Consider the following 26,825-nt stretch of genomic DNA (forward strand, 5'->3'; position numbering starts at 1 on the left):
AGTGAGTGACCAGATGGGCCGAGTGGCCTACATTGCATGTGGAGACAAGGGGTTCTCAACAGAACTAATTTATTTGTAGACCATGGGCCGCGGTGCTTTTTCGTTTCATTTTGTGACCAAAATCATGTATCTACCTGTATTTATAACATAGTTTGTAAAAATATTATAGAAATCATACCTGAAACTTGTCAGAGGGCGGTGGAGGCTGGTTTCCTGGATGCTTTCAAGAGAGAGTTAGATAAAACTCTTCGGGTAAGCGGATTTAAGGGATATGGAGAGAAGGCAGGAATGGGTTACTGATTGTGGATGATCAGCCATGATCACATTGAATGGTTCAAAGGGCCGAATAGCATACTCCTGCACCTATTGTCTATAAAGAACAAAACATGCACATATTTTAAAATATGAAAAAAACCTCAAATGTTCCTAGTAGTAATTGTCCAATAAAAGCACATTTGACATTGAGTTGACAATTGAGCAATCACGTGCTTTGTTTTATGCTAGCTAGGCAGCGAGCACACTGGGATCATATCTGCCTCCTAATAACATCACAACAATAGCAAGGTTTTGAAGGAAGAAAGGTAATGTTAACCACTGGCTGATAATTTTGTTTTACAATTGATTGATCTTTGTAAAGTTATGAACTGAACTGTGAAATAAAAATGATAAATAAAAATGTCGACCTTGGGCAGGGCTCGAAATTAGCGGTTGCCCGGGTTCCATTGACCACCCAAAGTGCCGCCGGGCAACCGGCTTGGCACTGCAGATACTGGTTTGTACCAAAGATATTCACAAAAAACTGGAGTAACTCAGCGGGTCTGGCAGCATCTCTGGAGAGAAGGAACATGACGTTTTGTGTCGGCAACGGCTGTAAAGCGTGGGAACGTTGCTAAGTGTGGCATGACGGAGGGTCAGAGCGAATGACGGGCCCCGCACAGTAGCAGCAGCGGCTCCATCTCTTCCTCGTCCCGCCCCCCGCCCGGCCTGATTGCGGCCGCTGCCTGCCACTCCGCCAACGGTGCTTTCAAAACAAATCCCCCCCCTTTCGCCGTCTGAAGCATCTGCACTGCTCGGCCCTGCACCTTCCTGTTGGCTGGCGGAGGTGGGGCGGTGATGGCGAGGAGATCCCAACTGCCCCCCCCCCCCCCTTGGCGATGGACAGGGACGGACAAGGCAGTGATGATGCCGGGGTTGTTCGAGGAGCGCTGACCTTCCTTCCCACCTCCTCTGCCCCTTCCTCCCTCTCTCTTGTACATGTTACATTGATTGCAGACTCTCCACATACAAGAACAAAGTGGCTGTTGTCCATTGGGTAACGTTGAGACGGTGATTTCAGATCATGTCCATGGCGCCCTGTTTACCCAGAAACCTCCGCGCCTCAGAACCTTCCTTCCTGCCTCCTCTGCCCCTTCCTCTCTCTGTGTCTTGTATCCCCCCTCCACCCCCATATCCTGAGACCCCTTTCCATCCCGCACTGATCCCCATTCCTACCTCTATTCTGTCATCACTGACATCTCGTGTACTCCCCTCCTCATCTACCCCCTCCCATCTATTAAACGTGCACTGATCTCCTGATCCACCTCGCATTGATTCTCCTGCCACTCCCTATCAATCCTACACTGGTCCCCCAATTCATCCTGTACTGACCCCCCTTCCCATCCATCCTGCACTGCTCCCCCCCCTTCTTCCTGCACTGCACCCCCCCCCCCCCCATCCACCCTGCACAGATCCCCCCCATTCAACCCCAGTCATCCCCCCGCGCTCTCCCCTCACAATTTTACCTACTCCAACCAACACGCACTAATTCCCGTGCCTCAATCCATCCATTCCACACCGATTGCCTTCTCAACCCCCCACCGCCATCCTGCACTGATTCACACTCCCCTCCTGACCCTATTGTGCTGGAAATGTCTTCAGAGCGAACATTGACTATGTTTGATAACGGAATGCAATCAAATATGATTTAATTCCCAATGTTATTATTTGTTTTAATCCAAAAAGATGGATTAATTAAATTGTGAACACGTGAAACATTAACACCACAGTGTTCGATTGCCACTGCTACCGTTGACACGTTATTACAGAATTAATTTTAACGGCAAATCAATGCTCTTAATATGGAATATCAGTACACTTATTCTGATGAGCAATTCACAACTACACGTTGGATTTATCCAGGTTTTACTTCTACGGTCGGTCATATAAATCACAAATTTGGTCAGGAGATATTTCAGTTGAAATTTTAACATTAATTCTGGTGGGAATGATGGAAAAAGCGTTTATCAATTTTTTTTTTAATTTGGTGCTTACAAACTGGGTATCTTCATTCGGGCAGGTGTTTTTAAATATTTTCGGCGCGCCAGACTACCACGGCACCTCCCTTGTCGGCGGGTTTGATAACCCAATGTGGGTTGTTGTAGAGTGAGTCGATGGCAGAACGTTCTGAAGATGTGTTTCGGCTCGAAAGTTGCATTTTTACTTCGCTCCATAGATGCTGCTGCACCCGCTGAGTTTCTCCAGCTTTTTTGTGTACATTGGGTATCTTCATCTCAGTATATTCACTGAGTGATCTCCTGGACAAGTGTCGATCGCCTGGATTGGGGTCGGAGAGGAATTTCCCGGATTTTTTTCCCGAATTGGACCTGGGTTTTTATCCGGTTTTTTGCCTCCCCCAGGAGATCACGAGGTTCTTGGGGTGGAGAGGGGTGATAGCGGTATAAAGGGGAGGGTAGTGTCTTGTGTTCTGTGTCTTGTGTCTACTGTTTGTGGGTAAGTGTGTCTGTTTAGTGTTCAGCCATGAGCGAATGGCGGTGCGGGCTCGACGGACCTGGTGGTCTACTCTCGCACCTACTTTCTATGTTTCTATGTTTCATTGCTGTTCACAACACATACATTTAATCTGAATGTCCGGTAATGTGTCGTCTTGACACCTTTAAATATATTACCATAAGAACATTTGCTGCATTTATGTCCTTAGGCCATCTCTTGTTAGTTAGTGTAACGTTTAACCTGTCAGATGGGTTTAGTCAGTTTTAACAGCTATTATCATGAAATGCCTTTAGAAAATTCCTCTATAATCTTTGGTGGTGATCGAGTTACCCGTAGGTGAGGCGTCGTCTCTCGGCCTCCGCTCAACCAATGGGAGCCTCGCTATCTCCCGCTCTCCTCCAGCCCGCCATTCCCATCCTCCAATCGGCAGCAGGCGGGGCCGGGCCCCACGTGGCCGGCTGAACCGCTCCTCCAATCACAGCACCGCTGACGGCCGGTCACGTGTCGCGTCGTCAACCCCCCCCGTGGGGAGCGCGCGGCTTCGGCGCTGCGGCCGTTGGGGATTCAAAAACGCCCGGGGGCCCAAACGGCTGCTTTCCGCGTGCGGCGCCGCTCGTCACAGCCGGGCCGCACGGCGCCCAAATCCCCCACACCCACCGTGTTAATGCGCGGCAATTGAGCATCAACTCCACACACCTGTTACTGGTCGGCAATGGAGCCCAACTCCACACACACACCGTGTTACTGGCGGCATATGGGAGCCCAACTCACACACACACCGTGTTACTGGCGGCAATGGAGCCCAACTCCACACACACACCGTGTTACTGGCGGCAATGGAGCCCAACTCCACACACACACCGTGTTACTGGCGCTGTCCCTTCAGTTCGCTCTCTCAACAATTGAGATGATTCCCCACTGCGGTTGATGAAGAAGCCCTGAGGTAAAGTTGACGACCTTGAACGTGAGAACCCCCCTGGACGACCCTCGACAGTAAAGTTCATAAGTTCATGTCATAGGAGCAGATTTAGACCATTCGGCCCATCGAGTCTACTCCACCAGTCAGTCATGGCCAATCTATACATATAAAACTTCATTCATCCCGGCAAGGAAACTGGTCTGCCATCAGCCACAACACGCAACAAGGTAGGCAAAAACTTGAAATTAAAAGTGAAAAAATAAAGAAAAACTTGAAATTAAAAAATAAAAGTACAAGGGAATGTTGGCTAGCTGCCGTGTGCACAGAGCCTAAACTAGAATGAACAAACAAACACAGACTTATCCCCTGGGCAGAGGATTCTAAAACTATAAAGTTCCTTCACCGCTCCCCCAGGTCTCCTTTCTAAAGGAACATCCTTTAATTTTGAGGCTATGACCACTGGTCCAAGACTCTCCCAGTAGTGGAAACATCCACTCAAGATCATACAGTGCCCTCCATAATGATTGGAACACACCCATCATTTATTTATTCGCCTCTGTACTACACAATTTGAGATGTGTGGTAGAAAAAATCACATATGGTTAAAGTGCACATTGTCAGATTTTATTAAAGGGTATTTTTTATACATTTCACCATGTAGAAATTACAGCTGTCTTTATACATAGTCCCCCCCCCCCCCCACTTCAGGGCACCATAATAACCATATAAAATATAACAATTACAGCACGGAAACAGGGCATCTCGGCCCTACAAGTCCGTGCCAAACAATTATTTTCCCTTAGTCCCACCTGCCTGCACTCATACCATAACCCTCCATTCCCTTCTCATCCATATGCCTATCCAATTTATTTTTAAATGATACCAATGAACCTGCCTCCACCACTTCCACTGGAAGCACATTCCACACCGCTACCACTCTCTGAGTAAAGAAGTTCCCCCTCATGTTACCCCTAAACTTCTGTCCCTTAATTCTGAAGTCATGTCCTCTTGTTTGAATCTTCCCTATTCTCAAAGGGAAAAGCTTGTCCACATCAACTCTGTCTATCCCTCTCATCATTTTAAAGACCTCTATCAAGTCCCCCCTTAACCTTCTGCGCTCCAGAGAATAAAGACCTAACTTATTCAACCTTTCTCTGTAACTTAGTTGTTGAAACCCAGCAACATTCTAATAAATCTCCTCTGTACTCTCTATTTTGTTGACATCAACACCATACTCCAGATTTGGTCTCACCAATGCCTTGTACAATTTTAACATTACATTCCAGCTTCTATACTCAATGCTCTGATTTATAAAGGCTAGCATACCAAAAGCTTTCTTTACCACCCTATCTATATGAGATTCCACCTTTAAGGAACTATGCACGGTTATTCCGATCTTTTCAACTGCATTCTTCAATTCCCTACCATTTACCATGTACGTCCTATTTTGATTTGTCCTGCCAAGGTTGCTACATTTATCAGCATTAAACTCCATCTGCCATCTTTCAGCCCATTCTTCCAAATGGCCCAAATCACTCTGTAGACTTTGGAAATCCTCTTCATTATCCACAACACCCCCTATCTTGGTATCATCTGCATACTTACTAATCCAATTTACCACACCTTCATCCAGATCATTGATGTACATGACAAACAACAAAGGACCCAACACAGATCCCTGAGGCACCCCACTAGTCACCTGCCTCCAACCCGACAAACAGCTATCCACCATTACCCTCTGGCGTCTCCCATTCAGCCACTGTTGAATCCACCTTGCTACTCCTGCATTTATACCAGTTGAACCTTCTTAACCAACCTTCCATGAGGAACCTTGTCAAAGGCCTTACTAAAGTCCATAATGGCTTCACATGTGTTTGTAATTGCTCAGGTGTGTTTAATTACCTCCTCCATCTGAGTAAATTAATTAGACCAAATCCGAGGAAATACATTCTTGCCATACAGGGAGTACAGAGAAGGTTCACCAGACTGATTCCTGGGATGTCAGGACTTTCATATGAAGAAAGACTGGATAGACTCGGCTTGTACTCGCTAGAATTTAGGAGATTGAGGGGGGATCTTACAGGAACTTACACAATTCCTAAGGGGTTGGACAGGCTAGATGCAGGAAGATTGTTCCCGATGTTGGGGAAGTCCAGGACAAGGGGTCACAGTTTAAGGATAAAGGGGAAATCCTTTGGGACCGAGATGAGAAAAGCATTTTTCACACAGAGAGTGGTGAATCTCTGGAACTCTCTGCCACAGAAGGTAGTTGAGGCCAGTTCATTGGCTATATTTAAGAGGGAGTTAGATGTGGTCCTTGTGGCTAAAGGGATCAGGGGGTATGGAGAGAAGGCAGGTACAGGATACCGAGTTGAATCATCAGCCATGATCATATTGAATGGCCTACTCCTGCACTTATTTTCTATGATTCATGCAGGTATAAGAGAGCTCTCAGCACCTTGTCTTTCCTCCAGTCTTCCCATCACCTTTGGAAACTTTTATTGCTGTTTATCAACAATGAAAGTCAAAGACGCCATTATGAAAAACAAAGACCCGAGACCCGGCCAAGGATCATAGAGCGGAGCCCAGCGGCCCGGACACGGATGGTGGGCGGAGACGGAAATTGCCAGAGAAAGATAGAGAGGAGGGCCCGCTCAGAGTTGAACTGCAGGTGTCCCAGGAGCTTGCCAAGCCAGGCAAAATGGCATGGCTTTTAGGTTGCCTGGCGGGACTTTAGATGGCCATTGGCAATCGGGCAACCGTTAATTTCGAGCCCTGCTTAGCCTTCCCCCAGCCTGGCACTGTCCCAGTCCCACTATGGCGGTGACCCTCACTCTGCACACTGGCAGTCAGTGGCGTTCAGTAAGCTGGGGAACGCACAGGATCTGCCCTCACCCATTAATTAGGCGGGTTCAGGAGCGGGTGAAACCCAGAACCACTGCGGCAGACCCATATTCAATGTTCCCATGTACAGCTATATATATTTGAGCACAAGAGGGTGCTGTTACTTTTTCCTATTAGCTTAATTAATTAGAGTGCAAGGCTCAGTGCTGGGACCCCAGCTATTTACAATATATATTAATGATCTGGATGAGGGAATTGAAGGCAATATCTCCAAGTTTGCGGATGACACTAAGCTGGGGGGCAGTGTTAGCTGTGAGGAGGATGCTAGGAGACTGCAAGGTGACTTGGATAGGCTGGGTGAGTGGGCAAATGTTTGGCAGATGCAGTATAATGTGGATAAATGTGAGGTTATCCATTTTGGTGGCAAAAACAGGAAAGCAGACTATTATCTAAATGGTGGCCGACTAGGAAAAGGGGAGATGCAGCGAGACCTGGGTGTCATGGTACACCAGTCATTGAAAGTGGGCATGCAGGTGCAGCAGGCAGTGAAGAAAGCGAATAGTATGTTAGCTTTCATAGCAAAAGGATTTGAGTATAGGAGCAGGGAGGTTCTACTGCAGTTGTACAGGGTCTTGGTGAGACCACACCTGGAGTATTGCGTACAGTTTTGGTCTCCAAATCTGAGGAAGGACATTATTGCCATAGAGGGAGTGCAGAGAAGGTTCACCAGACTGATTCCTGGGATGTCAGGACTGTCTTATGAAGAAAGACTGGATAGACTTGGTTTATACTCTCTAGAATTTAGGAGATTGAGAGGGGATCTTATAGAAACTTACAAAATTCTTAAGGGGTTGGACAGGCTAGATGCAGGAAGATTGCTCCCGATGTTGGGGAAGTCCAGGACAAGGGGTCACAGCTTAAGGATAAGGGGGAAATCCTTTAAAACCGAGATGAGAAGAACTTTTTTCACACAGAGAGTGGTGAATCTCTGGAACTCCCTGCCACAGAGGGTAGTCGAGGCCAGTTCATTGGCTATATTTAAGAGGGAGTTAGATGTGGCCCTTGTGGCTAAGGGGATCAGAGGGTATGGAGAGAAGGCAGGTACGGGATACTGAGTTGGATGATCAGCCATGATCATATTGAATGGCGGTGCAGGCTCGAAGGGCCGAATGGCCTACTCCTGCACCTAATTTCTATGTTTCTATGTTTTGCACTGACGGATTATGAATTCCTTATCAATGATGTTTAATCTAAATCTGTGCCAAATTTCAAGTAGATACCAGACATGGGTCAAGAAAGATAAAATCTGGAGCCCTTTTGCCCCTCGGCCAGCGGGGGCAGCAGAGAGAATGGCAAATTAAAAAAAAAACATTAATATCTCTGATTTTTCACCGATGGGAAAAATCCAATGGTCCTGGAAGGCGGAGGGGGGCTCTGAGCGAGGTGGCCAAAATTGGCGGCCCTAGGTGGCGGCGTTCTCTCGGAAATCACAGTAGAGCGAGCCAAAAGAGATCAAGATCAGACTTTTAATAATGTAGTTTGTGTAAAAATATTATAGAAATCATACCTGAAACTCGTCAAGAGGGCGGTGGAAGCTGGTTCCCTGGATGCTTTCAAGAGAGTTAGATAAAACTCTTCAGGATAGCGGATTTAAGGGATATGGAGAGAAGGCAGGAATGAGCCAGCACCGCAGCAGTATGAATATTGACTTCTCCAATTTCAGGTAGTCTCTGCCATCTCCTCCCCTTCCCAGCTCTACACCAGCCCACTGTTTCCGCCTCTTCCTTTCTTCTTCCCGCCCCCACATCAGTCTGAAGAAGGGTCTCTACCGAAACATCGCCTATTTCCTTCGCTCCATAGATGCTGCCTCAGCCGCTGAATTTCTCCAGCATTTTTGTCCACCCATTCACACAAGTTCTGTTATCCCACTTTCCTCACCCACTCCATACACATTTGGGGCAATTTTACAGATACAAGAGATGAGAGAATAAAACACTCTTGACTTACATCGCTAATGTGTGGGATAGAACTAGTGCACGGGTGATCGGTGGTCGGCATGGACTTGATGGGCCAAAGTGCCTGTTTCCACGATGTATCTTTAAACTAAAAACACTAAAACCAGAGGTAGTTTAAAGAAGGGCCTCTACCCAAAACGTCACCCAATTTCTTCTGTCCAGAGATGCTGGATGCTCCATGGAGTTCCCCCGCACAATTAAAGCATGGAATAGTCTTCACCCTACCATAGTTACCCAATCAGACACAACTAAATTTAAAGTAGCTCTTTTTCCCCCCCAAGAACCTTTTTTTGCTTAAGTCCATGTCAAGAGTCAAGAGAATTCTATTGTCATGTGTCCCAGATAGTACAATGAAATTCTTGCTTGCTGCAGCACAACAGAATATGTAAATATAATGCAGAACAGGAGATACAATTCAGTGTGTTTATATACCATAGACCATATATATACACAATAAATAAACAGATAAAGTGCAATAGGCTGTTATTGTTCAGAATTTGGAGTATGGTGGTGGACCCATCACTATGTGTAGTAATATATCAGCAGTAACCATAGAGTCCAACACCAGCAGTCACTTGTGGATGCAACAAAATTTAACAACTGAGGCAAATTCCTTTTATGTATACATATTTGGGTAATAACATTTATTCAATTCAATTCATGATTGTGGCGCAGTGGTAGACTTGCTGCCTTACAGCGCAGGTGACCCAGGTTCGATCCTGACTATAGGGTGCTGTTTTGTACGGAGTTTATACGCACAGCCCATGATCTGCGTGGGTTTTCTCCGAGATCTTCGGTTTCCTCCCACACTTCAAAGACATACAGGTTTGTAGTTAATTGGCTTGTGTTAAAATTGGCCCTAGTGGGTGTAGGATAGTGTTAATACGTGGGAACTGCTGGTCGGCGCAGACCTGATGGGCCCGAAGGGCCTGTTTCCGTACTGTATCTCTAAACTCTAAGCAGACCAGGAACTCTTTTAACCTTTCTCCCCCAGTGTGAACGAGCTGGTGTATCAATTGTTCAGATATTCAAGTAAATCCCAGCCCACACACTAAACAGGTGAATACTCTCTCCCCAGCATGAATTCTCGGGGGGGGGGGGGGGTCACCCGGTTAGACTTACTGAGTGACCCCCTGGGTAACAGAGATGAACGAGTATATCCCTTCCCACATTCGGAGCAGGTGAACGGCCTCTCCCCCTTGTGAACTCGCTGGTGGATCTTCAGACTCCTTGCTCGATGAAATCCTACCCATGGTTGGGAGAGGCAAATGGCTTCTCCACAGCGTGAATTCGCTGGTGGGCCTTCAGGTTAGAAGATTGAGTGAACGGCCGCTCTCCACAGTGAATTTGCTCGTGTCTCTGTAACTTAATTGATTCAATGAATCTCTTCCCACACTCAGAGCACACAAATGGCTTCTCCCTCGTGTGAATTTTCTGGTGTCTCAGTAAGTCAGATAAACGAGTGAATCCCTTACCACACTTGGAGCAGGTGAACGGCCTCTCCCCGGTGTGAACTCGCTGGTGGGTCTTCAGGTTAGAAGGGTGAGTAAATCCCTTCCCACATTCGGAGCAGATGAACGGCCTCTCTCCAGTGTGAATTTGCTCGTGTCTCTGTAACTCAATTGATTCAATGAATCTCTTACCACACTCAGAGCACACAAATGGCTTCTCCCGCGTGTGAATTATCTGGTGTCTCAGTAAGTCAGATGAACGAGTGAATCCCTTCCCACATTCAGAGCAGGTGAACGGCCTCTCCCCGGTGTGAACTCGCTGGTGGGTCTTCAGGCTAGAAGGTTGAGTAAATCCCTTCCCACATTCAGAGCAGGTGAACGGCCTCTCCCCCGTGTGAACTCCCTGGTGGATCTTCAGCCTCCTTGCTCGATCAAATCCCATCCCACAATCGGTATAGACAAATGGTTTCTCCGCAGTGTGAACTCGGTGGTGGAATACCAGGTTGTAAGATCGGCTGAATACCATCCCGCACTCAGAGCAGGTGAACGGCTTCTCCCCCGTGTGAATTCTCTGGTGTCTCAGTAAGTCAGATGAACAAGTATATCCCTTCCCACATTCAGAGCAGGTGAACGGCCTCTCTCCAGTGTGAATTCTCTGGTGTATCAGTAACCTAGATGAACAAGTAAATCCCTTCCCACATTCAGAACAGGTGAACGGCCTCTCTTCAGTGTGAATTTGCTCGTGTCTCTGTAACTGAAATGAGTCAATGAATCTCTTCCCACACTCAGAGCAGACAAATGGCTTCTCCCCCGTGTGAAATTTCTGGTGTCGCAGTAACCCAGATGAACAAGCATATCCCTTCCCACATTCAGAGCAGGTGAACGGCCTCTCTCCAGTGTGAATTCGCTCGTGTCTCTGTAACTGAAATGATTCAATGAATCTCTTCCCACACTCAGAGCAGACAAACGGCTTCTCCCCCGTGTGAATTTTCTGGTGTTTCAGTAACTGAGATGAACGAGCAAATCCCTTCCCACATTCAGAGCAGGTGAACGGCCTCTCCTCCGTGTGAATTTTCTGGTGTCTCAGTAACTGAGATGAACGAGTAAATCCCTTCCCACATTCAGAGCAGACAAACAGCTTCTCCCCTGTATGAATTCTCTGGTGCAGCAGCAACTTAGATGATCCAATGAATTCCTTCCCACACTCAGAGCAAGTGAACGGCCTCTCTCCTGTGTGAATTTTCTGGTGCCTCTTCAGTAGGTACGATTGAGTGAACCCCTTCCCACAATCTGGACATGTAAGCGGCTTCTCTGCAGCGTGAACCTGCTCGTGATTCCTCAGGTTGCGAGAATGTGTGAATGCCTTCCCACACTCGGAGCAGTTAAATGGCCTCTCACCGGTTTGAACTCGCGGGCGTGTTGGCAGCCTCTGCCCGGTGTGAATCTGCTGGTGCCACTTTAGCTGGCTAGCTTGAGAGAATCCCTTCCCACAATCGGGACAAGTAAACGGTTTCTCCACAGTGTGAACTTGCTGTCGGGTCAACAGTTGAGAAGGTTGGTTTAATCCCTGCCCACACTCAGAGCTGGCGAGTAATTTCTCCATGCTGGTGAGTTAGAGATTCCTGAACATCAATCCTCTGCTTCTTCTACCCTGTAAAAAGAGTTGACCATAAATTAACAGGGAAAGGTCTGTCCGGGTCGGGACTCTTCCTCTCACCGGTCAATCCGTGCATTCGATGCGCTCACGCCGCCGGGGACCGCACCGATTCTTCCCGCAGCCGGGGGCCGTTCCTCAGGCCGGGCCTCGGTGTTGACTGATCCCGCGCCCGGATCCCCGCTCCTACCCGCCGCCGATCCTCCGGAGTCTTTTGTCCACGGACCGCATGCGCGCCTTGGCAGCACCACTTCCGGGCTCTCTGCGCCTGCGCGCTTGGTATCGGCCGCAACATCGGGCGAGTTCTGGGGCGCGGAGGTTTCTGGGTAAACAGGGCGCCATGGACATGATCTGAAATCACCGGCTCAACGTTCCACAATGGACAACACACACTTTGTTCTTCTATGTGGAGAGTCTGCAATCAATGTAACACGGCGGAAATTCCAAGTATGTTACGCATAAACCAATGGCAGTTTTCACCCTCCCTCCCCAGAGTAAACAGAGGAGGAAGAAATACAAGAGCATTCCAGAGAAGTCAACAGAAGAGAAACACTGGCAGTGAGTGACCAGATGGGCCGAGTGGCCTACATTGCATGCGGAGACAAGGGGTTCTCAACAGAACTCATTTATTTGTAGACCGTGGGCCGCGGTGCTTTTTCGTTTCATTTTGTGACCAAAATCATGGATCTACCTGTATTTATAACATATTGTGTAAAAATATTATTGAAATCATACCTGAAACTCGTCAGAGGGCGGTGGAGGCTGGTTCCCCGGATGCTTTCAAGAGAGTTAGATAAAACTCTTCGGGTAAGCGGATTTAAGGGACATGGAGAGAAGGCAGGAATGGGTTACTGATTGTGGATGATCAGCCATGATCACATTGAATGGCGATGCTGGTTCGAAGGGCCGAATAGCCTACTCGTGCACCTATTGTCTATAAAGAACAAAACCTGCACATATTTTTAAAATATGATAAAAACCTCAAATGTTCCTAGTAGTAATTGTCCAATAAAAGCACATTTGACATTGAGTTGACAATTGATCAATCACGCGCATTGTTTTATGCTAGCTCGGCAGCGAGCACACTGGGATCATATCTGCCTCCCAATAACATCACAACAATAGCAAGGTTTTGAAGGAAGAAAGGTAATGCTAACCACTGGCTGATAATTTTGTTTTACAATTGATTGATCTTTGTAAAGTTATGATGTTCTGAACTGTGAAATAAAAATGATAAATAAAAATGTCGACCTAGGGCAGGGCTCGAAATTAGCGGTTGCCCGGGTGCCATTGACCACCGAAAGTGTTGCCGGGCAACCTAAACGCCGAGTCATTTTGCCCGGCTTGGCACTGCAGATACTGGTTTATACCGAAGATAAAACTGGAGTAACTCAGCAACTCAGGAGAAAAGGAACATGACGTTTTGTGTCGGCGACGGCTGTAATGCGTGGGAAAGATGCTAAGTGTGGCGCGACGGAGGGTCAGAGCGAATGACGGGACCCGCGCAGCAGCAGCGGCTCCATCTCGTCCTCCTCCCGCCCCTCGCCGGGCCTGATTGCAGCCGCTGCCTGCCACTCTGCCAACGGTGCTTTCATGTCATGCATTTATGTCCTTTGGCCATCTCTTGTTAGTTAGTGCAACGTTTAACCTGTCAGATGGGTATAGTCAGTTTTAACAGCTATTATCATGAAATGCCTTTAAAAAATTCCTCTATAATCTTTGGTGGTGAGTGAGTTACCCGGCGGTGAGGCGCTCAACCAATGGGAGCCTCGCTTTCTCCCACTCTCCTCCAGCCCACCATTCCCATCCTCCAATCAGCGGCGGGCGGTTCTGGATTCCCCCAACATCAGGAACATGTTTCTTGCCTCAAGCTTGTCCAAACCCTTAATAATCTTATATGTTTCAATAAGATGCCCTCTCATCCTTCTAAACTCAAGTGTACAAGCCCAGCCGCTCCTTTCTCTCAGCATATGACAGTCCTGTCATCTCAGGAATTAACATTGTAAACCTACGCTGCACTCCCTCAAGAGCAAGAATGTCCTTCCTCAAATTAGGGGACCAAAACTGCACACAATACTCCAGGTGTGGTCCCACTAGGGCCCTTTACAACTGCAGAAGGACCTCTTTGCACATATACTCAACTCCTCTTGTTATAAAGGCCAACATGCCATTCGCTTTCTTCACTGCCTGCTGTACCTGCATGCTTACTTTCATTGACTGATGAACAATGAGCCCCAGATCCCATTGTACTTCCCCTTTTCCCAATTTGACACCATTTAGATAGTTATCTGGCTTCCTTTTTTTTGCTACCAAAGTGGATAACCTCACATTTATCCACATTAAACTGGGATAAAGTTTCTCACGGCACCCTCCTCACAGTTCACACTGCCACCCAGCTTTGTGTCATCTGCAAATTTGCTATTGTTACTTTGAATCCCTTCATCCAAATCATTGATGTATATTGTAAATAGCTGCGGTCCCAGCACCGAGCCTTGCGGTACCCCACTCGTCACTTCCTGCCATTTTTAAAGGGACCCGTTAATCCCTACTCTTTGTTTCCTGTCTGCCAACCAATTTTCTATCCATGTCAGCACTCTACCCCCAATACCATGTGTCCTAATTTTTCCCACTAATCTCCTATGTGGGACCTTATCAAATGCTTTCTGAAAGTCCAGGTACACTACATCCACTGGCTCTCCCTTGTCCATTTTCCTAGTTACATCTTCAAAAAATTCCAGAAGATTAGTCAAGCATGATTACCCCATCATAAATCCATGTTGACTCGGACCGATCCTGTTACTGCTATCCAAATGTGCGGCTATCTCATCTTTTATAATTGACTTCAGCATCTTCCCCACCACCAATGTCAGGCTAACTGGTCTATAATTCCGTTTTCTCTCTCCCTCCTTTCTTAAAAAGTGGGATAACATTAGCTACCCTCCAATCCACAGGAACTGATCCTGAGCCTATAGAACATTGGTAAATTATCACCAATGCATCCACAATTTCTAGAGCCACTTCCTTAAGTACCCTGGGATGTAGACCATCAAGCCCTGGGGATTTATCAGCCTTCAGTCCCATCAGTCTACCCAACACCATTTCCTGCCTAATGTGGGTTTCCTTCAGTTCCTCCGTCACCCCAGATCCTCTGGCCACTACTATATCAGGAAGATTGTTTTTGTCCTCCTTAGTGAAGACGGATCCAAAGTACCTGTTCAACTAATCTGCCATTTCCTTGTCCCCCATAATAAATTCACCTTTTTCGGTCTTCAAGGGTCCAACATTGGTCTTAGCTATTTTTTTTCACATACCTAAAGCTTTTACTATTCTCCTTTATATTCTTGGCTAGCTTACCTTCGTGCCCCATCTTTTCTCCTGTATTGTCTTTTTAGTTATCTTCTGTTGCTCTTTAAACATTATCCAATCCTTTTGCCTCCCACTCATCTTTGCTATGTTGTACTTCTTCTCTTTTATTTTTATACTGTTCCTGAAGTTCCTTGTCAGCCACGGTCGCCCCTTACTCCCCTTGGAATCTTTCTTCTTCCTAGGAATGAACTGATCCTACACCTTCTGTATTATTCCTAGAAATACCTGCCATTTTTGTTCCACTGTCATCCCTGCTAGTGTATCTTTCCAGTCAACTTTGGCCAGCTCCTCCCTCATGGCCCCACAGGCCCGTTATTCAACTGTAACACTGACACCTCCGATCTACCCTTCTCCCTCTCCAATTGTAGATTAAACCTGACCATGTTATGGTCACTACCTCCTAATGGCTCATTAACCTCAAGGTCCTTTATCAAATCCGGTTCATTGCATAACACTAAATCCAGAATTGCCTTCTCCCTGGTAGGCTCCAATATAAGCTGCTCTAAGAATCCATCACGAAGGCACTCTACAAAGTCCCTTTCTTGGGGTCCAGTACCTACCTGATTTTCCCAGTCTACTTGCATGTTGAAATCTCCCATAACAACCACAGCATTACCTTTGCTACACGCCAGCTTTAACTCCTGATTCAACTTTCACCCTATGTGCAGGCTACTGTTTGGGGGCTGTAGATACGTCCCATTATGGTCTTTTTACCCTTACAATTCCTTAGTTCTATCCATACTGACTCCATATCTCCTGTTTCAATGTCATCCCTTGCAAGAGACTGCATTTCATTCCTCACCAACAGAGCAACCTCACCCCCTCTGCCTACCTGTCTATCTTTTCGATAGGAGGTATACCCTTGAATATTCAGTTCCCAGCCCTGGCCCTCTTGCAGCCATGTCTCAATAATTCCCAGAACATCATACTTGCCAATTTCTAACTGAGCCTCAAGCTCGTCCACTTTATTTATTATACTTCGCGCATTCATATACAGTACTTTGACCTCCTTATTCACGTCCACCCCTCGCCCCACTCGCAAATGGCCCTGATCTTACTCTTCAATTCAATTCAATTCAATTCAATTCAATTCAATTCAACTTTAATGTCATTGCACAAATACTGAGTATCGGTACAACGAAATGCAGTTTTGCGTCAGTCCGTAGTAGTGCAATATAGAAATTAAAAAAAAAAAGAGGATACAGAACAATAGAAAATGGAGAATAATTAAACAATGGGGACGGAGGGACCGGAGGAATCTATCGGCGGGACTCCGAGTTCAGCAATGCGACGGTATGATTGTAGAAGCTGTTCCTCATCCTACTGGTACGAGACCTGAGGCTCCTGTACCGCCTCCCTGATGGGAGGAGGGCAAACAGTCCATGATTGGGGTGTGAGGGGTCTTTAATGATCTTCCCAGCTCGTTTCAGACACCGTTTTCGGTGGAGGGCATCCATGGCAGGGAGCGGGGCGCCGATGATGTGCTGCGCGGTTTTCACCACCCGTTGTAGTGCCTTCCTGTCCGCAACAGTGCAGCTGCTGTACCATACCGTGAAGCAGGCGGTCAGGATGCTCTCGATGGTACACCTGTAGAAGTTGGTCAGGATCTGGGGGGACAGGTGGGCTTTCTTGAGCCTCCTCAGGAAGTAAAGGCGCTGCTGTGCCTTTTTGACCAGCTTGGAGGTGTTGAGGGACCAGGACAAATCCTCCGAGATGTGTACCCCGAGGAATTTGTAGCTGGAGACGCGCTCCACCTCAGTCCCGTTTATGTGGATGGGGGTATGTCTGCCCCCTCTGACCTTCCTGAAGTCGACAATAAGTTCCTTCGTCTTCTTGGAGTTGAGGACGAGGTTATTATTGGCACACCAGGTTGTCAGGTGCTGGACCTCCTCTCGGTAGGCTGACTCATCGTTGTCACTGATCAGTCCTACCACCGTGGTGTCGTCAGCAAACTTAATGATGGCGTTGGATCCGTACTTAGGGATGCAGTCGTGGGTGAAGAGGGAGTAGAGGAGAGGGCTGAGCACACAGCCCTGTGTTCAGTGTTATAGTGGTGGAGTTGAGGTTGTTGACCCTAACAGACTGTGGTCTGTTGGTGAGGAAATCCAGTGTCCAGTTGCAGAGGGAGGTGGAGATGCCAAGCCCGCTGAGTTTGGTGATCAAGCTGGCGGGGATGACAGTGTTGAAAGCGGAGCTGAAATCAATGAACAGCAACCTGATGTAGGAGTTGTTGTTGTCCAGGTGGGTCAGGGCAGAGTGTAGGGCCGCCACTATGGCGTCCTCTGTAGACCTGTTGGCCCGGTAGGCAAACTGATGGGGGTCCAGTGTGGGGGGGAGGCTGGCTTTGAGGTGAGCCAAGATCAGCCGCTCAAAGCACTTAGCAATGACAGGGGTGAGTGCCACTGGGCGGAAATCGTTGAGGCTCCCTGTGGCTGACTGTTTGGGCACTGGCACGATGGTTGATGTCTTGAGGCAAGTGGGGACAACACCCTGGGCCAGTGACAGATTGAAAATGTCGGTGAAGACTTGGGATAGTTGTCCAGCACATGCCCTAAGCACCCGTCCAGGGATGCCATCGGGGCCGGCAGCTTTGCGCTCATTCACCTTGCTCAGTGCATCTTGTACAGCAGAGGTGGAGAGACTGAGGGGTTGTTCATTTGGGGGTGGAGCAACTTTGATGGCTGGGGTTTTGTTATCACGGTCAAAGCGAGCATAGAAATGGTTTAGCTCGTCAGGAAGGGTGGCGTTGTCTGGGGGAGGGGTGTTAACTTTCTGGTAATCGGCAAGGGATTTGATTCCTTGCCACATGCGCCTGGGGTCAGAATTGTTATGGAAGTGCTCCTCAATCCGCCGTTTGTGATTGAGTTTGGCATTCCTAATTCCCATTTTCAGATTGGCCCTAGATGAGCTGTATCCCTCAGCGTCGCCAGATCTGAAAGCGGCATCGCGAGCCTTCAGTAGGAGTCTGACCTCCCTGCTCATCCACGGCTTCTGGTTAGGGAAGGTCTTTATTTCTTTGTGTGTAGTGACATTATCGGTGCAGAATTTTATATAGTCCATAACTGTTGAGGTGTATGAGTTGATGTCCACTTGTGAATTGAAGGTGGACTGGGTAGCAAACAGACTCCAGTCTGTCTGCTGAAACTGCTGCTGTAAAACAGAGACAGCCCCCTCAGGCCAGACCTTGACTGTCCTCGTGGTAGGTTTCACACGTCTGATCAGAGGTGTGTATTTGGGGAGCAGGAACAGAGAGAGGTGGTCAGACTGACCAAGGTGGGGGAGGGGGAGGGCTTTGTAGGCTTCAGTAATATTAGTGTAAACTAAGTCCAGAATATTGTTTCCTCTGGTTGGGCAGGAAACATGCTGATGGAACCTGGGGAATCTTTTATCCCTTCTCGAACTTTCCTTCCCATTAATTCGAGAATCTTTTGTAATTTTTCCTGTAGTCACTTCCCCTTCAAATCCATCTTTATACTCCCAATTTGTCAATCCCTCCCCCCTACTATTTAGTTTAAACCCACACATGTAGCCCTAGCAAACCTGCCTGCCAGAATGTCAGTCCCCCTCCAGTTAAGGTGTAACCCGTCCCTTTTGTACAGGTCATCCCTACCCCAGAAGAGTTCCCAGTGGTCTATAAATAGAGTCTGTCCTCATGCTGGGACCCAATGGGCCCCACTTAGTCTAGTTTTATCTAAATCTGGGCCAAATTTCAAGTACATACCAGACATGGGTTAAGAAAGTTAAAATCTAGAGCCCTTTTGGCACCTCGGTCCACGGCCTATTGTCCCATATCAAAGACATGTGCAGTAATATATCAGCAGCAACCAGAGTCGAACACCAGCAGTCACTTGTGGACGCAACAGGATTTCCCCCCAAGAACCCTTTTTTGCTTAAGTCCATGTCAAGAGTCAAGAGAATTTTATTGTCATGTGTCCCAGATAGTACAATGAAATTTTTGCTTGCTGCAGCACAACAGAATATGTAAATATAATGCAGAACAGGAGATACAATTCAGTGTGTTTATATACCATAGACCATATATATACACAATAAATAAACAGATAAAGTGCAATAGGCTGGTATTGTTCAGAATTTGGAGTTTTGTGGTTGACCCTTCACTATGTGTAGTAATATATCAGCAGTAACCATAGAGTCCAACACCAGCAGTCACTTGTGGACGCAACAGGATTTCACAACTGAGGCAAATTCCTTGTATGTACACATACTTGGCTAACTAAATGTATTCAATTCAATTAATGATGGTGGTGCAGCGGTAGGGTTGCTGCCTTACAGCGAATGCAGCCCCGGTGACCCAGGGTTGATCCTGACTACGGGTGATGTCTGTATGGAGTTTTTACTCCAAAGACGTACAGGTTTGTAGGTTAATTGGTGTGTGTAAATATTGTCCCGAGTGAGAGTAGGATAGTTAATATGGGGGAATTGCTGGTCGGCGCAGACACGGTGGGCTGAAGGGCCTGTTTACGCACTGTATCTCTAAACTCTAAACAAACCAGAAACATATTTAACCTTTCTCCCCCAGTGTGAATGAGCTGGTGTATCAATTGTTCAGATATTCGAGTCAATCCCAGCCCACACACTAAACAGGTAAATGGTCTCTCCCCAGCATGGATTCTCTGGGGGGGGGTCACCCGGTTGGACTTACTGGTGAAACACGATCCATAGTTGGGAGAAGCAAATGGTTTCTCCACAGCGTGAATTCGCTGGTGGGTCTTCAGGTTAGAAGATTGAGTGAATTTCTTTCCACACTCACAGCCGGTGAACGGCCTCTCCCTAATGAATTATCTGGTGTCCCAGTAACGCAGATGACTGAGAGAATCCCTGCCCACACTCAGAGCAGGTGAACGGCTTCTCTCCGGTGTGAATTCGCTGATGGTTCTTCAGGGTGCCTGTTTGAGTGAATCCCTTCCCACACTCGGAGCAGGTGAACGGCCTCTCCCCGGTGTGAATTCTCTGGTGTCTGAGTAACGAAGATGAACAAGTAAATCCCTTCCCACATTCTGAGCAGGTGAACGGCCTCTCCCCTGTGTGAATTCGCTGGTGGGTCTTCAGGTTCCTTGCTCGATTAAATCCCTTCCCGCAATCGGGACAGACAAATGGTTTCTCCGCAGTGTGAACTCGCTGGTGGGACACCAGATGGGAAGATTGGCCGAATCGCTTATCGCATTTGGAGCAGGTGAATGGCCTGTCCGCCGTGTGAATTCTCTGGTGTCTCAGTGACGGAGATGAACATGTATATCCCCTCCCATATTCAGAGCAGGTGAACGACCTCTCTCCAGTGTGAATTGTCTGGTGTCTCAGTAACACAAATGATTCAATGAATCCCTTAGCGCACTCAGTGCACACAAACGGCTTCTCCCCCGTGTGAATTTTCTGGTGTCTCAGTAAGTCAGATGAACGAGCATATCTCTTCCCACATTCAGAGCAGGTGAACGGCCTCTCTCCAGTGTGAATTTGCTGGTGTCTCTGTAACTCAAATGAGTCAAAGAATCCCTTCCCTCATTCAGAGCAGGTGAACGGCCTCTCCCCTGTGTGAATACGTTGGTGCCTCTTCAGTTGGGACAATTGAGTGAATCCCATCCCACAATCGGGACAGGTAAACGGTTTCTCCACAGTGTGAACTTGCTGTCGGGTCAACAGGTGGGAAGATTGGTTTAATCCCTGCCCACACTCAGAGCTGGCCAGTAATGTCTCCATGCTGTGACCTGTCTGGCGTCCGGGCGGATCAGCTGACGCAGTGAATCCTCCCACACGTTCAGGCGCCGGTGAAATAAACGAGTTAGAGATTCCTGAACATCAATCCTCTGCTTCTTCTACCCTGTAAAAAGAGTTGACCATAAATTAACGGGTAAAGATCTGTCCGGGTCGGGACCCTTCCTCTCACCGGTCAATCCGTGCATTCGATGCGCTCACGCCGCCGGGGACCGCACCGATTCTCCCCGCAGCCGGGGGCCGCTCCTCAGGCCGGGCATCGGTGCTGACTGATCCCGCGCCCGGATCCCCGCTCCTACCCGCCGCCGATCCTCCGGAGTCTTTTGTCCACGGACCGCATGCGCGCCTTGGCCGCACCACTTCCGGGCTCTCCGCGCTTGGTATCGCCTGCAACATAGGGCGAGTTCTGGGGCGCGGAGGTTTCTGGGCAAAGCGAGCGCCATGGACAGGATATGAAATCACCGGCTCAACGTTCCCCAATGGACAACAGCCACTTTGTTCTTGTATGTGGAGAGTCTGCAATCAATGTAACACGGCGGAAATTCCAACTATGTTACGCATAAACCAATGGCAGTTTTCACCCTCCCTCCCCAGAGTAAACGGAGGAGGAAGAAATACAAGCGCATTCCAGAGAAGTCAACAGAAGAGAAAGACTGGCAGTGAGTGACCAGATGGGCCGAGTGGCCTACATTGCATGCGGAGACAAGGGGTTCTCAACAGAACTCATTTATTTGTAGACCATGTGCCGCGGTGCTTTTTCGTTTCATTTTATACAATACAATTCAATTTATTGTCATTTGGACCCCTTGAGGTCCAAACGAAATGCCGTTTCTGCAGCCATACATTACAAACAAATAGACCCAAGACACAACATAATTTACATAAACATCCATCACATTGCTGTGATGGAAGGCCAAAAAAACTTCTCTCTCCACTGCACTCTCCCCCCCGATGTCAGAGTCAAAGCCCCCGGCGGGCGATGGCGATTGTCCCGTGGCCATTAACGCCACGCCGGGTAATGCAAGGTCGCACACCGGGTCTTGGTGTTAGAGCCCCCGGCGTGCGCTCGCAGCCCGCAGCCATTCCAAGCCGCGCGGGGCGGTGCTGTAAGGCCCCGCTCCAGGTGCTCTTCAACCCCGCAACTCGGGCGGGAGAAGTCGCCGCTGCGGAAGCCCCGAAAAGCGGTCTCCCTCCAGGGACCCGCGACCAAAATCATGTATCTACCTGTATTTATAACATATTGTGCAAAAATATTATAGAAATCATACCTGAAACTCGTCAGAGGGCAGTGGAGGCTGGTTCCCCGGATGCTTTCAAGAGAGAGTTAGATAAAACTCTTCGGGATAGCAGATTTAAGGGATATGGCAGGAACGGGTTACTGACTGTGGATGATCAGCCATGATCTCATTGAATCATGGTTCGAAGGGCCAAATAGCCTACTATTGTCTATAAAGAACAAAACCTGCACATATTTTTAAAATATGAGAAAAACTTCAAATGTTCCTAGAAGTAATTGTCCAATAAAAGCACATTTGACATTGAGTTGACAATTGACCAGTCACGCGCTTTGTTTTATGCTAGCTAGGCAGCGAGCACACTGGGATCATATCTGCCTCCCAATAACATCACAATAATAGCAAGGTTTTGAAGGAAGAAAGGTAATGCTAACCACTGGCTGATAATTTTGTTTTACAATTGATTGATCTTTGTAAAGTTATGATGTTCTGAACTGTGAAATAAAAATGATAAATAAAAATGTCGATCTAGGGCAGGGCTCGAAATTAGCGGTTGCCCGGATGCCACTGACCACCCAAAGTGCCGCCGGGCAACCTAAACGCAGAGCAATTTTGCCCGGGGTTGGCACTGCAGATACTGGTTTATACCGAAGATAGTCACAAAAAACTGGAGTAACTCAGAGGGTCAGGCAGCATCTCTGGAGAAAAGGAACATGACGTTTTGTGTCGGCGACGGCTGTAATGCATGGGAAAGATGCTAAATGTGGCGTGACGGAGGGTCGGAGCAAATGACGGGCCCCGCACAGCAGCAGCAGCGGCTCCATCTCCTCCTCCTCCCACCCACCGCCCGGCCTAATTGCGGCCGCTGCCTGCCACTCCGCCAACGGTGCTTTCAAACCCCCCCCCCCCTTCCGCCGTCTGAAGCATCTGCACTGCTCGGCCCTGCACCTTCCTGTTGGCTGGCGGAGGAGGGGAGGCGGTGGCGATGAGATCCCAACTGCCCCCCCGGCAGCGGCACTTGGCGAGGGACAGGGACGGACAAGGCAGTGATGATGCCAGTGTTGTCTGAGGAGCGCTTACCTTCCTTCCCACCTCCTCTGCCCCTTCCTCTCTCTCTCTTGTACGCCCCCTCCACCCCCCTTATCCTGAGACCCTCCTTTCCATCCCGCATTGATCCCCATTCCTGCCTCTATTCAGTCCTCACTGACATCTCGTGTGCTCCCCTCATCTACCCCCCCCCCCCCATCTATTCATCGTGCACTGATCTCCCTATCCATCTCGCATTGATTCTCCTGCCACTCCCTATCAATCCTACATTGGTCCCCCAATTCATCCTGTACTGTCCCCCCTTCCCTTCCATCCTGCACTGCTCCCCCCCTTCATCCTGCACTGCACCCCCCATCCACCCTGCACAGATCCCCCCATTCAACCCCACTGACATCCCTCCGCGCTCTCCCCTCACAATTTTACCTACTCCAACCAACACGCACTAACTCCCGTGCCTCAATCCATCCATTCCACACCGATTGCCTTCTAAATCCCCCCCCCCCCCCCGCCATCCTGCACTGATCCACACTTCCCTCCTGACGCTATTGTGCTGGAAATGTCTTCAGAGCGAACATTGACTATGACTATAACGGAATGCAATCAAATATGTTTTAATTCCCAATGTTATTATTTAATCCAAAAAGATGGATTAATTAAGTTGTGAACACGTGAAACATTAAAACCGCTGTCACTGCTACCGTTGACACGTTATTACAGAATTCATTTTAACGGCAAATCAATGCTCTTAATATGGAGTATCAGTACTCTTATTTTGATGAGCAACATTCACAACTACACGTTGGATTTATCCAGGTTTTACTTCTACGGTCGGTCATATATATCACAAATTTGGTCAGGAGATATTTCAGTTGAAATTTTAACATTAATTCTGGTGGGATGGAAAAAGCATTTATCAACAATTTTTTTTTAATTTGGTGCTAACAAACTGGTTATCTTCATAGCTGCTCACAACACATACATCTAATCTGAATGTACACAAAAATGCTGGAGAAACTCAGCGGGTGCAGCAGCATCTATGGAGCGAAGGAAATAGGTAACGTTTCGGGCCGAAACCCTTCTTCAGACTGATAGGGGGTGGCGGGGAGAAGGAAGGAAAAAGGAGGAGGAGCCCGAGGGCTGAGGAAGGGGAGGAGACAGCAAGGGCTAACAAAATTTTGAGAATTCGATGTTCATGCCCGCAGGATGCAGACTCCCCAAGCGAAATATGAGGTGCTGTTCCTCCAATTTCCGGTGTTGCTCACTCTGGCAATAGAGGAGACCCAGGACAGAGAGGTCGGATTGGGAATGGGAGGGGGAGTTGAAGTGCTGAGCCTCCGGGAGGTCAGGTAGGTTCTTGCGGACCGAGCGGAGGTGTTCGGCGAAGCGATCGCCCAACCTCCGCTTAGTCTCACCGATGTAGATCAGCTGACATCTAGAGCAACGGATGCAGTAGATGAGGTTGGAGGGGATACAGGTGACCCTCTGTCGCACCTGGAACGACTGCTTGGGTCCTTGAATGGAATCGAGGGGGGAGGTAAAGGGACAGGTGTTGTGGTTGCAATGGAAAGTGCCCGGGGAGGGGGTGGTATGGGAGGGAAGGGAAGAACTGACAAGGGATTTGCGGAGGGAGTGGTCTTCGCGGAATGGGGGGAGATGGGAAGATGTGGCGAGTGGTGGGGTCAAGTTGGAGGTGGCGAAAATGAAGGAGGATTATTTGTTGTATGTGACGGCGGGTGGGGTGAAAGGTGAGGACTAGGGGGACTCTGCCCTTGTTGCGAGTGCGGGGATGGGGAGAGAGAGCAATGTTGCGGGGTATGGAAGAGACCCTGGTGCGAGCCTCATCTATAGTGGAGGAGGGGAACCCCCGTTCCCTGAAGAATTAGGACATTTCAGATCTGAGCCGCAAGATCTGCGGCAGCCCCATATTCAATGTTCCCATGTACAGCTATATATATTTGAGCACAAGAGGGCGCTGTTACTTTTTCCTATTAGCTTAATTAATTAGTGTGCAACTTTTTGGACTGACGAATTATGAATTCCTTATCAATGTTTTATCTAAATCTGTGCCAAATTTCAAGTAGATACCAGACATGGATCTAGAAAGTTACGGAGTTTGTTCGTTCTCCCCGTGATCTGCGTGAGTTTTCTCCGAGATCTTCCGTTTCCTCCCACACTCCAAAGACGTACAGGTTTGCTGGTTAATTGGCTTGTGTAAATATTGTCCTTAGTGGGTGTAGGATAGTGTTAATAAGTGGGAATTGCTGGTCGGCGCGGACACGGTGGGCCGAAGGGCCTGTTTCCGCACTGTATTTCTAAACTCTAAACAATCCAGAAACTTATTTAAACGTTCTCCCCCAGTGTGAACGAGCTGTTGTGTCAATTGTTCAGATATTCGAGTAAATCCCAGCCCACACACTAAGCAGGTGAATGCTCTCTCCCCAGCATGAATTCTCAGGGGGGGGTCACCTGGTTAGACTTACTGGTGAAACCCTACCCATGGTTGGGAGAGGCAAATGGTTTTTCCACAGCGTGAATTCGCTGGTGGGTCTTCAGGTGAGAAGATTGAGTGAATCCCTTCCCACACTCGGAGCAGGTGAACGGCCTCTCCCTAGTGAATTCTCTGGTGTCCCAGTAACGCAGACGACTGCGAGAATCCCTTCCCACACTCAGAGCAGGTGAACGGTCACTCTCCACAGTGAATTTTCTGGTGTCTCAGTAATGCAGATGAGTGAGAGAATCCCTTCCCACACTCGGAGCAGATGAACGGCTTCTCTCCGGTGTGAATTCGCTGATGGATCTTCAGGCTGCTTGTTTGAGTGAATCCCTTCCCGCACTCGGAGCAGGTGAATGGCCTCTCCCCCGTGTGAAATCGCTGGTGGGTCTTCATGTTGCTTGCTCGATTAAATCTCTTCCCACAATCGGTACAGACAAATGGTTTCTCCGCAGTGTGAATTCGCTGGTGGGATAACAGGTTGCAAGATTGGGTGAATCCCATCTCGCATTCAGAGCAGGTGAACGGCTTCTCCCCCGTGTGAATTCTCTGGTGTCTCAGTAACAGAGATGAACGAAAAAATCCCTTCCCACATTCAGAGCAGGTGAACGGCCTCTCCCCAGTGTGAATTGTCTGGTGTCTCTGCAACTCAAATGATTCAATGAATCTCTTCCCACACTCAGAGCAGGCAAACGGCTTCTCCCCCGTGTGAATTCGCTGGTGTCTCAGTAACAGAGATGAACGAGAAAATCCCTTCCCACATTCAGAGCAGACAAACGGCTTCTCCCCCGTGTGAATTCGCTGGTGTCTCACTAAGTCAGACGAACGAGTAAATCCCTTCCCACACGAAGAGCAGGTGAACGGTCTCTCCCCGGTGTGAATACGCTGGTGCCTCTTCAGTTGGGACAATTGAGTGAATCCCATCCCACAATCGGAACAGGTAAACGGTTTCTCCACAGTGTGAACTTGCTGACGGGTCAACAGGTGGGAAGATTGGTTTAATCCCTGCCCACACTCAGAGCTGGCCAGTAATTTCTCCATGCTGTGACCTGTCTGGCGTCCGGGCGGATCAGCTGACGCAGTGAATCCTCCCACACGTTCAGGCTCCGGTGAAATAAACGAGTTTGAGATTCCTGAACATCAATCCTCTGCTTCTTCTACCCTGTAAAAAGAGTTGACCATAAATTAACAGGTAAAGATCTGTCCGGGTCGGGACCCTTCCTCTCACCGGTCAATCCGTGCATTCGATGCGATCACGCCGCCGGGGACCGCACCGATTCTCCCCGCAGCCGGGGGCCGCTCCT

At 48.3% G+C, this 26,825-nt stretch overlaps 1 protein-coding gene and 1 pseudogene across 1 annotated transcript in view; one reads left to right on the forward strand and one right to left on the reverse strand.

The window, feature by feature from the left end:
• LOC116981584 (zinc finger protein 208-like) overlaps positions 1–26,825 on the forward strand; it is a 111,946-nt gene that overhangs the window by 42,707 nt on the left and 42,414 nt on the right. The gene's annotated exons all lie outside the window — the stretch shown is intronic.
• On the reverse strand, positions 20,751–26,767 carry LOC116981543 (annotated as a pseudogene).

Source organism: Amblyraja radiata, chromosome 15 (assembly GCF_010909765.2).
Source record: "Amblyraja radiata isolate CabotCenter1 chromosome 15, sAmbRad1.1.pri, whole genome shotgun sequence".
Taxonomy (NCBI): Eukaryota; Metazoa; Chordata; class Chondrichthyes; order Rajiformes; family Rajidae; genus Amblyraja; species Amblyraja radiata.